The sequence below is a fragment of the Macaca fascicularis genome, chromosome X (genome assembly GCF_037993035.2).
Source record: "Macaca fascicularis isolate 582-1 chromosome X, T2T-MFA8v1.1".
NCBI classification, from domain to species: Eukaryota; Metazoa; Chordata; class Mammalia; order Primates; family Cercopithecidae; genus Macaca; species Macaca fascicularis.
The window spans coordinates 23,581,534-23,593,831 of record NC_088395.1 but is presented as its reverse complement, the minus strand read 5'-3'; positions in this window follow the sequence as shown (position 1 = coordinate 23,593,831).

Sequence of the window (12,298 nt, the reverse complement as noted above, 5' to 3'; positions counted from 1 at the left end):
TTAAATGAAGACTTGAAAAGTTACCAGAAAACTCTCCCAGCAGTGTTGTTCCTTCTTCTCACAATTGCCCCATCACCCAATCCCTGGTCTTTTCCTTGCCCTCCCCACCCATCTCCCCCTCTGCAACCTGCTGTGTGCGCCTGCGCTGTCTTCCCTCTGTGACCTGCTGTGTGCGCCTGCGCACTGGGGGCAGGCCCAGGCCACCGAGCGTCCACCAACTGGACTAAGACCCCCTTGTGTCGTCACCTGTGATTGATCTCCTGCACTCCCACCCTCAGCACTGTTTTAGACTCCCGTTCATCCTTCCGGGCCCATCTTGTACACAGAACTTCGCAGGTGACTGGCCTCGCACCCTTGCCCGCGACAGGCCTCCAGCCTTTGCGCCTTTGCCTGTGACAGGCCTCGAGCCCTTGCCGGTGATTGGCCTGGAGCCCTTGCTGGTGACAGGACTCACGCCCTTGCCCATGACTGGCCTCGCACGCTTGCTGGTGACAGGCCTCGAGCCTTCGCACCCTTGCCCGTGACTGGCCTTGCGCCCTCAGCACTGTTTTAGGCCTTCTCATCCTGCACACCTATTTCTTCCACAAAGCTTCGCCCATGGCTGTCTTCCCACCATTGAAGGGCCAACGACCCTCGCCGCCAGCACTTGTTAGACATCCTTCCACGCCCATCTCTCCCAAAAAGCCTCCTCATCCCACGCCACCCCCTGCCCCTCAAAAGGGAAACTAACCTTTCTGCCTCTGAATAGCTTGCGTTTTATCCCTGTAACAGACATTTCTTATTATTTTCCTTGCAGTGATCTTTGTGAACAGCCATGACTCCTCTCTCGAGTCGGAGCCCTTTTCAGGTCCCCAGAAAACTTGGGGAAGAAAAGTCTAACCTGAAAAGCCATATCCCTAGACCATTTCTTCTCTTCCAGCTGGAAAGGAACTGTAGAGCAAACAGGCAACGTTACAACTTAGCCCTGCGTTAGGTGTGTGTTTTTTTTTTTTTTTTTGAGACAGAGTCTTGCTCTGTCGCACAGGCTGGAGTGCAGTGGCATGATCTCGGCTCACTGCAACCTCCGCCTTCCAGGTTCAAGCAGTTCTCCTGCCTCAGCCTCCTGAGTAGCTGGGATCACAGGTGCGCGCGACCACGCCCGGCTAATTGTGATCCACCCACCTTGGCCTTCCAAAGTGCTGGGATTACAGGCATGAACCTGTATGATCCAAGGGTGCACTCTGTCTTCCTGCAAGTACTTGTTATCTTTCTTTTTAAAAGTTTAAAAAATTTTTTGTGGCTACATAGTAGGTATGTGTGTATATATGTGCATATATATATACATATATATATTTGTGGGGTATATGGGATAGTTTGATTCAGGCATACAATGTGTAATAATCACATCATGGTAAATGGTGTATCCATCACCTCAAGCATTTATCATTTGTGTTACAAACAATCCAATTATACTCTTTTAGTTATTTTAAGGTATACAATTACATTGTTATTGACTATAGTCACCCTGTTGTGCTATCAAATACTAGGTCTTATTCATTCTAACTATATTTCTGTACCCACTAACCATCCCCACTTTCCTCCCCAGGACCCCACTACCCTTCCCAGCGTCTGGTAACCATTCGTCTACTCTCTATCTCTATGGGTTCAATTGTTTTAATTTTTAGCTCCCACAATTAAGTGAGAACATGTTACGTTTGTTTTTGTAAGCACCTGTTATCTTTCTGAATCCTGCAGAAACCTTCCTAAGTTTGTCTTTCCTCTACTAGACTGTGGGCTCTCTGGGGCTGAAATCAACATGTAATTGGTCTTTGTTTCCCAAAGAACGTGGCCCACAGTAAGCAACTGACATTGCAAACACCTGATTTTATAAATAACACCTAATATGCCAAACAGCCTCAGTTTCAAATTGCTTTCACATATTTTATCCTTACTCTTGTGAAACAACCCTTTGTGGCAGATAGAAAAATCTCCCCCTTCCAAGCTCATCCCTCACCCTAGTTCTGCCCATTGTATACTCTGCTTTCTGCTTCCCAGACCCTGCTTCCTGGAGGTAAAGGATGAAAAAGGTGACGCTAGCCTCCTTCTGCCAAGGGAGGGTGTGTCCTTACCCATAACATTATCTGGCAGCTCTTCACTTTCTGGTGGCTCATAGATAGGAGGCCTCTGACGAGGTGGCTCTCGCTCCCAGTCTTCTCCTCCCCTGGCCTCCTGTTCCACATGGAAGGGGAGTGGGACTCGGGGGGCTCGGGACTGAGTCCCAGGGATTCGGTTCAGGCCTATGCCCCGTAGTCGGCTTCGGTGATCCATGGTGACTATTGGACAAACAGCCACAAGCCTCAGTGAATTCTAGGCCCAAAACTGGGCCTCTAAGTTTGGATCTGGGAAAGGAAGCTTGAGGAAAGCGTTATGTCCCTACACCTCTTTGCTCTGGGCTGAATTGAGATGCTCTAGCTGGCAGCAGGGACTGCCCACCAAGTGGGCCCCTGTGGCCCACTGGAGAGAGTGACCAGATCGGCCAGCTCTCAGGCACCTACTGTTCGTCCCTCAGTTCTGCTGGAGCCCCCTGGCAACTGACATTCTGGGTGGCAGTTGCTCTGAATCCTTTCATCCAATGATACTTGTGCAGACATTGTGATGTCACAGTGACATCAACAAGGAAGCTTGAGGTGGGGGCCCTGCCCTCAAGATACTTACCATCCAGCTGGTGTCGGTAGCCCATATTAATAATACAAAACCATCAGAGACGGGGGAAGGTTCCAAATCCAGGATGTACCTCATAAACACTTGGGGAGCTTAAAAACATTCTGGCTGGGTGCAGTGGCTCACACCTGTAATCTCAACATTTTGGGAGGCCAAGAAAGGCAAATCACCTGAGGTCAGGAGTTCAAGACCAGCCTGGTCAACATGGTGAAACCCGGTCTCTACTAAAAATACAAAAATTAGCCAGGCGTGGTGGTGCACACCAGTAATCCCAGCTACTCAGGAGGCTGAGGCAGGAGAATTGCTGGAACCTGGAAGGTGGAGATTGCAGTGAGCCGAGATTGTGCCACTGCACTCCAGCCTGGGCAACAGAGTGAGACTCTGTCTCAAACAAACAAACAAAAAACAAAACAAGCAAACAAACAAAACCATTCAAGTGCTGTGATTACAGGCCCAGAAGTGATGTTTCTTTCGTTTATTTATTTCGTTTCTTTTTTTTTTTTTTTTTTTTTTGAGACAGAGTCTTGCTCTGTTGCCCAGGCTGGAGTGTAGTGGTGCGATCTCAGTTTGCTGCAACCTGCGCCTCCCGGGTTCGAGTAATTTTCATACCTCAGTCTCCTGAGTAGCTGGGATTACAGGTGCGCACCACAATGCCTGGCTAATTTTTTGCATTTTTTTTAGTAGAGATGGGATTTCACTGTGCTGGCCAGGCTGGTCTCGAACTCCTGACCTTGTGATCTGCCTGCCTCGGCTTCCCAAAGTGCTGGGATTACAGGCATGAGCCACCAAATGATGTTTCAATAGGTTTTTGGGGAGGCCCCAAGCATTTTTGGTTTCACAAATGGGCACAAATAGGTTTCACAAATGGGCAAATTAAGTACCACCACTGATGGCACAGGTTGTGGAGTCAGTTGTTTTTAAATTCAAATCGGAGCTCTGCCATCTATTGGCCTTGTGGCCTTGGTAAGTTTATTTAACCTCTCTGAGCCTCAGTGTGTTCATCTGCACATGGAAGACAATAATAGTTTCTCCATGTTGTGAAACTGAAATGATAGGGTAAACGTTAAGCCTAACTTTGTATGTGGGCCAGACTTAGGTACTCACTTCTGATGAATATGGCAGAAGTAATGCTTTGTTACTTCTGAGGCTGTGTCATAAAAAGATAGTTTCTGTCTGTCTTGTGCTTAGATTACTCATTCTGGGGGAAGACTTTCTGGCCAATTCTTAAATTGAGACAAAATTCACAAAACATGTTTTTTTCATTTTTAAGAATAAAATATAAAGTGGTTGTTAGTATAGTCACAATGTTGAGCTTTGTGCTCACCACTATTTGATTCCAGAACACTTAAAAGAAGCCTCATACCTATTAATCACTCTCAATTTTCCCCTTCCTCCTATCCAACAAGCAACATCCCCCCATACAACAGCTAATTTACTTTTTCTCTCTCTGGATTTGCTTATTCTGTACATTTTATTTAAATGGAATCATTTGTGTCTTGCTTCTTTTACTTAAGCATAATGTTTTCAAGATTCATCCAAGTTGTATCATGTGTTAGTACTTCAATCCTTTTTTATTGTGGTAAAATATATATAACGTAAAATTTACCATTTTAACCATTTTTAAGTGTGCAGTTCAGTGACATAAAGTACATTCACATTGTTGTGCACTCATCATCACATCCTCCAGAATTTTTTCATCTCCGAAACTGAAACTGTAACCAATTAACTATAAATCTCTATCTCCCTTTCCCCCTATGCCCTGGAAACCAATATTCTACTTTCTGTCTCTATGAATTTGAATACTTCTAGATACCTCATATAAGTAAGATCAAACAATATTTGTCCTTTTGTGCCTAACTTCTTTTACTTAAGCTTAATATTTTCAAAGTTTATCCAAGTTGTAGTGTGTATTGGTACTTCATTCCTTTTTATGGCTTAATAATATTCCATTGTTGATATACCAATTTTGTTTATCCATTGATAAATTGATGGATATTTGTGTTGTTTACACTTTTGGGCTATTTTGAACAATGATGCTATGAACATTCTCATGCAAGTTTTTGTGTTAACATACATTTTTAGTTCTGTTGGGTATATACCTAGAGTGGAATTGTTGGACCATACGGTAACTCTATGTTTAACTTTTGAGTACCTGCCAAAGTGTTTTCCACAGCAGCTGCACCATTTTTCATTCACACCAGCAATGTTTGAGGGTTCCAATTTCTCTACAGCCTCTTCAACACTTGTTATAGCCCATTTTTTTCTTTTTTGGTTATAGTCATCCTAATGGTGTGAGATTGTATCTCATCGTAGTTTTGATTTGCATTTCCCAAATGACTAATGATGTTGAGCATCTTTTTATATGTTCTTTGGCCATTTGTGTATCATCTTTGGAGAAATGTCCACTTAAATCTTTTGCCTATGTAATAATTGGGTTATTTTCTTTTTGTTGTTGAGTTATACAAATTCTTTTTATATTCTGGATACTAAACCCTTATCAGATGTATGATTTACAAATATTTTCTCCTATTCTGTGGATTGTCTTTTAACTTTCTTGCTAGGGTCTTTGATGTAAAAAAGTTTAATTTTGATGAAGTACAAGTTATCTCTATTTTTTGGTTGCTTGTATGTTTGGTGCCATTTTTAAGAAGCCATTGCTTCATCCAAGATCATGAAGATAAACACCTGCTTTTTTCTTCTAAGAGTTTTATAGTTATAGTTTTTATATTTAGGTATTTGGTCCATTTGAGTTAATTTTGTGTAACATGTGAGGTAGGGATCAGGAATAGTTTTTGAGCACTTACTATGTGCCAGACACTGTCTCTGGGAGGCAGCAGTAACAAAATAGACATGTTCCTGCTATTATCAAGCTAAAATTCCACTGATGCTCACAAATATTAGTCAATGTTCACATAAATGTTCATATGTAAACTTGATTTCACCACACACTGTTTCTGATCGACAGTGGGGACCCAGAAAGTACCAGGTTTGTGGGAGAAGGGCATACCCTTGCGTGATTGGCAAAGTTGCAATATAGCCTTGGGGCTTGGTGATGTGGAGGAAATCCTTGTCTGACACAGTCATGGGGACATTTGCAGGCTCCTTGAGGGACCTCAGAGTACGTGACCCTGCCACATCCAGTGTCTTTCCTCTGGCCACTTAGGCTTCCCCTCAGTCCCTAGGCCTTTTGTAGCCCATCCCTGTGTTGGAGTCCTTCCGCTCCAGTGGGTGGCCCACTTAGCTTTTTTCCTTTTAAGGCAATCTCAGGCCACTGTCTTTTGTGGGATCCATATTTGTTTCCTGGAAACACAGATTTTTCCGCATTTGCTGGTAGTGCAGGTTATGCCCAAGCATCCCATTTTTATTGTTCCTTCTGCCAGGAGCTGCTCTAGCCCCAGCCTCTAGACTTTACTTGTATGAGTCAAATTATTTCCTGCAGTCCTTAACCTGCAGGAGATATAAGCCAAGCTTTCTGAAGTTTTTTGTCATTTGCTTGAGGTAATGGGGAAGCAATATTTGTTCCTCTCTCATTCTAGGAGAAGTCATCCACCAGATTGTGAGGACATACAAACAGCCTTTGGAGAGGCCCATGTGGGAAGAAACAGACCTCTCACTACCAGCACCACCTTGCCAGCCTTGTGACTGTATCTCCTTGAAGGTAGATCTTTCACCTGCAGTCAATTTTGATGTTGCAGCCCCAGCCGACATCTTGACTACAGCCTCACAAGATGCACTGGGCCAGAACCTCCCAGCTCCGCCATTCCAGAATTCGTGATCCACACAAACCGTGAGTTTGAGAAATGTTTGTTATTGTTTAATTTTGCAGTTTTGGGGAAATATAATTAATATACAAAAACTTTGCTATTTTAAAGTGTATAGTTCAGTGATTTTTAGTTTTTTCATTGTTATTTGACAATTACCACGATCTCATTCCAGAACATTTCCATTACCCCAAAATGATACCCCATACCTTTTAGCAGTTACTCTCAGTTGGATGGATATAGTAACTCTTTTTGCCTTTCGTATCTTCATCTCCTCTCCCCTTGACCACCAGTGTTTTTTTTTTTTGGAGACAGGATCTCGATCTGTCACACAGGCTGGAGTGCAGTGGCACAGTCACTGTTCACTGCAATCTCCACTTCCCAGGCTCAGGTGATCCTCCTGCCTCAGCCTCCCAAGTAGTTGGGATTACAGATGTGTGCCATCACACCTGGCTAATTTTTGTATTTTTAGTAGAGATGGGGTTTTATCATGTTGGCCAGGCTGGTCTTAAACTCCTGACCTCAAGTGATTCACCCACCTTGGCCTCCCAAAGTACTGGGATTACAGGTGTGAACTACTGTGCCTGGCCGTATAAGTGTGTTTTTAGAGTTTTTAGTGGAATAATAATTTGGGCCTTGTCCTTGGCCTTGCACATCTCTGTGCATGAGATGACATATCTGGTCTGAAATGTGTGGCTGAAAAAGTTGGCCCTTTTATTAGACAAGAGAGCATAATGATCAGGTTGGTTTCTAAGATACATCTTCTCACCTAGCTGGTAGGCAAGAGGGGCAATAAGGTTCCTCCACTAGGAGACTGTAAATTCCATGTTAGGATGGATAAGACACCAGGGATCCATGGCACTGGATTTACTGTGGTCAAGCCATTGGATGAGATGAGATTCTTATGATTGTATAACACAGATAGGGTGTATTAGGAGAGGTCAAGACCGCCTGGTATCCTTGTCTACATGATGGGTGAGTGGGGAGTGTAGGGGTCCTCCCACTGTCCAACAGTGGGCCAAGGTAGGGGTAAATGGGCCCGCTGTGTGTGGGCCAAGTTAGGAGAAAGATAAGATAGTTTATTTGTGGTCCAATAGTGTATGTCACCTGTTGAAACCGTTTGGAAGGTTAGGCAGCAAGAGGTAAGATTGAAATAATCTGTTTAATTGGTGCCTAATTATTGTTAAAGGTACATTTTTTGTGACCCCAGAGGATGGCTGAAAGCAAGTACAAACTCGTGCTTACTGGTGCCAGTTGTTCCCCTGGCATGTCTCCCACCTCCTTATCTTCTGGGCTTCCAGCCAAGGAGAGTAGATGGTCTCCTGGAAGTTGGTATTGTAGTGTCTATGTAAAAATTATTTATAGTCTTTGTTTCCGTACAAGTGTCTGAATGCAGCTGGTAGAACTTGTAGTGAAAAGATAAAAAAGTCAAAATTGATTTTATCATTGATAGGCCTGTGAGCTGATTCATTATATGCACTGTTTGCTAATGTGTAATTAGTTTCGAAATGTATTATATGGTGAATTGTGAATGCTCAAATCTTATCAGTGAAAAATTATTCTTTTTTTTTTTTGAGACGAAGTATTGCTCTGTCACCCAGGCTGGAGTGCGGTGACATGATCTCGGCTCACTGTAACCTCAGCCTCCCGGGTCCAAGCAACTCTCCTGCCTCAACCTCCCGAGTAACTGGGACTATAGGCATGTACCACCATGCCCAGCTAACTTTTGTATTTTTAGTAGAGACAGGGTTTCACCGTGTTGGCCAGGCTGGTCTCAAACTCCTGACCTTGTGATCCACCCGCGTTGGCCTCCCAAAGTGCTGGATTACAGGCATGAGCCACTGCGCCCAGCCTGAAAAATTCCTCTTATGCCTAATGCTTTCACTGTGTTATAATGTCTCGATTGGCAAATTGAAGGTATCAACCCTATGGCCTCAGATGCTTACCAGCAAGGGAAACTTAAGATCCCCAACAAAATCCAGGGCTTACCTGCCAGTTATGATACTTGAAATAATATAAGTGGTTTTGCTCACTGAATCCCATTTGTAGTCAAAGAACAACTATTGTCTTTCACCAAATAAAGTATTCTGTGTTCCTGAGAGAACAGTTGTTGCTGCAAAATGGCTGCAAAAGTTGGCCTGTTTATTTTAAAGTAAAAGAGGGAAAACTACATGGGGCTCTGCCACACCTGGTTTTTCACAGATTGATTCCATCATATTTTTAACTCCCTTTTCCTGGAGGCTGATAAGGTCATAGTGCCCTTTTGGGAAAAATACAAGTGAGATCCCACAGGTTGACTGGACAAGTATGGAACAGGACTTGAGGAGCAGTAGCAGACCTCATTGATAAAGTGGTGACAGGGACAGTCTGTTACACAGAAGTGTACTGAAGTCCACTCCTACAGTGAGTAGGAAAGAAGTGATATTGAGGATGGGCAAATGCACAATGAGGCAATATGTGTTTGGCTTCTTGGTTAGCAGATGAGGGAGTCCTGCCAGTTGTGCTGGAGGACAAGGGGTGAAGATAACCCCATTATCTATGATCCACCCTATGTTCCAAGTCAGTCTGGCCATGACCACATTGCTAATCACAGGAGGAGGACTGAGAGGCTTATCCTCCCTTGCTGAGATATGTACTCTTCAGACTGACATTTATCACATTTAGTACATTTAATACTACCTTTCTATCTAGATCTTTCTCCTTTTTTTTTTTTTGAGACAGAGTTTTGCTCTTGTTGCCCAGGCTGGAATGCAATGGCCCGATCTCGGCTCACTGCAACCTCTACCTCCCGGGTTCAAGCAATTCTCCTGCCTCAGCCTCCTGAGTAGCTGGGATTACAGGTGTGAGCTACCACACCTGGCTCATTTTTGTGTTTTTAGTAGAGATGATGTTTCACCATGTTGAAATAGGCTGGTCTCGAACTCCTGACCTCAGGTGATCCACCCACCTTGGCCTCCCAAAGTGCTGGGATTACAGGCAAGAGCCACCATACCCGGTCCAGATGTTTCTCCTTTTAAGAACATACAAGTCTAGGGCAGAGCATGTGGCCCCTCCTTCTCTAAATGGAACTGGAGGCTTTATGCACCAATCAAGGTATGTTGGAACTTGATGTAGTCAAGGGTTGGGGACTTAAAGTTCTCAAGCCTTTTCAGTCCTTATGGGCATGGGGTCACAAGTTACTATGGCTCTAAGAAGTCCCAAAGGGCACGGTCAAAAATTTACTTTGGATGTGGAAATAACTGTCAGATTCGACTATGGACTGATGTGAGTTTATGGGTGGGCCTTTTTGGGCCAATACGTAGGCAATATATTATAATTGATATTGCTGAGTGTTTTGTGGAAAGAGTTGTGTTAAGTATATGTAATTCTTCTCTTGATTGTAAGGGCTATTTCCAGTGGGGGAAATGCCATGATAGAGTAGTGGTAGTTGGTTGAATAGGTAACCCAGAACCTGCCAGCCTTCTCCAACCCAGTCATGGGGCATAAGTAAAGCAGTATAGGGTTCCATGTTGGGGGCCGGTGAAAGGAGTTCCCTTAGTTGATCAAAAAACCCTGTAGTACTTGATGCTTCCCTGAACCATATCACAAGCTCAATATGGCAACAGTCCTCGTTATTGCTCCTCTTGCAGATATCAAAGTGATCACAGAGTTCATTGTTGAGAAAGAATGGCCTGGTTTGTGGTGGTGGACATGCTAATGCTTTCTTCAGTACCCCTGCATTATTTTTTCAGAGGCTTTTTGGCTTTATAGATTACAATATATGTTCATCTGCTGCCTCATGATAACCTAAACATGTGATTTCTCATCAGTGAATAGGATGAAACCTACAAAAGACTGAAATCTAACCAGAGGTGTCCTGGTATCTTTAAATGATGACATTATTGTGATTGTAAGGGCTATAGACACAGTATTGTCTGTATTTAATAGTCCAATATCTGAGTGACCAGCACTGGAAGATTAATCCTGACAAGAATCAATAGCCAGTCATTTAGATATAGTTCTGTTGAACCATGTGGGTTGGAGCCCAGAGTATAATCTTTGAGCCTGTTCAGGAAAAACTGATGGTTTTAAAACTGCCCTAAAACCAAATTTGGTGCAGAACATTATAAGCTTGTTTAGTATTGGATATATTTCATACACAGAGATCCTGTCAGCTCATTACATAAGATTGCTTGAAAGGCATTCAACTTGACCAACAGCCTGCCTTAGAAACTCTCCAACAAGTTGTCTAGACCACCTTGCCACTGAGGCAAGTCACCCAGAGGCATTTTCAAAGAAAGTGTCAGTAACTGCTATTAATGCAGACAAAAACTTACAGCAAAAGATGTGGCTCTTTTGTTAAAGGTAATAGCACATTTTGGGATTCATTTGCGGTCCTTGTCTGAAACTATCACTTGACATATGTCACTTTAGAGACTTTTGATGGCTTGTTAGTTGGTGTTGGCGGACATCAACAAAGTAACAAGACAGGAGCAGGTCTTGATAGACCCTGAATTCTTTATTATGGGATGAATCCCAAATGAGAACGCTGTTAAAGTGAGTTTTGGCTAAGAAACATTCATTTTAAAGGGAAAAGGGTATTTCCAGAGAAGAAGTACATCAGATAGTAAAGGTATCTTAGAGGTGTAGGAAAAAGTGTCCAGTCACCCTCTAGCTGTGCCTGTGTCAGATGCAGGGACTGTGCCACCTTGATGTTCCTGGTGGCTTTGGTGCATCCAGGTTCCTGAGTGTTCCTGAGTCTTGTTCATGGATGCATCTACTAAGTTGAAGGCAGATGGGGTATAGTAGGCTGCAGAAGTTGTACAATCTGTACAAAACCTGCTTGCTTCTTCTGTGCATGAAAAAGGAATTCTGATGTATTGGTTTAGATATAGGCTGCAGTTCTTGCCTTAAAAATAGCCCCCCAGTTCACCTTGTTATATTTTGAATCACTCCTGGCAACATGCCCATGGGCTGACAGTGTGGACTAATGCCTGGCAGGGGGTCGACTATATGATCAAGTCTCAGCCTCAGTGGTGGCAACTATAATCAGGTAATTGCATAAAAGATATACTTCCTATTTATGCCCCATGTAAATCCTTGTGGATAAAGTCCATTTGGGGATGAAAATTAGTGGAATTAGGCTGGGCGCGGTGGCTCAAGCCTGTAATCCCAGCACTTTGGGAGGCCGAGACGGGCGGATCACGAGGTCAGGAGATCGAGACCATCCTGGCTAACATGGTGAAACCCCGTCTCTACTAAAATATACAAAAAACTAGCCGGGCGAGGTGGCGGGCGCCTGTAGTCCCAGCTACTCGGGAGGCTGAGGCAGGAGAATGGCGTGAACCCGGGAGGCGGAGCTTGCAGTGAGCTGAGATCTGGCCACTGCACTCCAGCCTGGGCGGCAGAGCAAGACTCCGTCTCAAAAAAAAAAAAAAAAAAAAAAAAAAAGAAAATTAGTGGAATTAATAAGCTCATCAGACATGTCCTGCCCATGTTGAGATAATGGCCGCCTTGATAGACTATGCAACAAGGCATGGTAGTCCATCTACAATTCAGGATCTGGCCCCAAATTAAGACTTACTGTTTCCAGCATATGAGACCAAGGGAGTCTGGCAAATGTGCCCAGAGTGCCAGCTGTCTAGTCGAGTAGAAAGAGGATCTCTGGATCCCACATGCAGATAGTTCAGATCTGGCGCTGTACCCTTTCTCAAGGTTACCACTGTTCATGGGCTGCAGTATATCCCTTTTCTGGGTATGGCATTGTCAATCCTGTGCACACAGCAGATGTGGAATTCTTTGAAATAACTGTTAGTTGGACTGGCTTAATATTTGGATTCACCAACCACATACAGTTA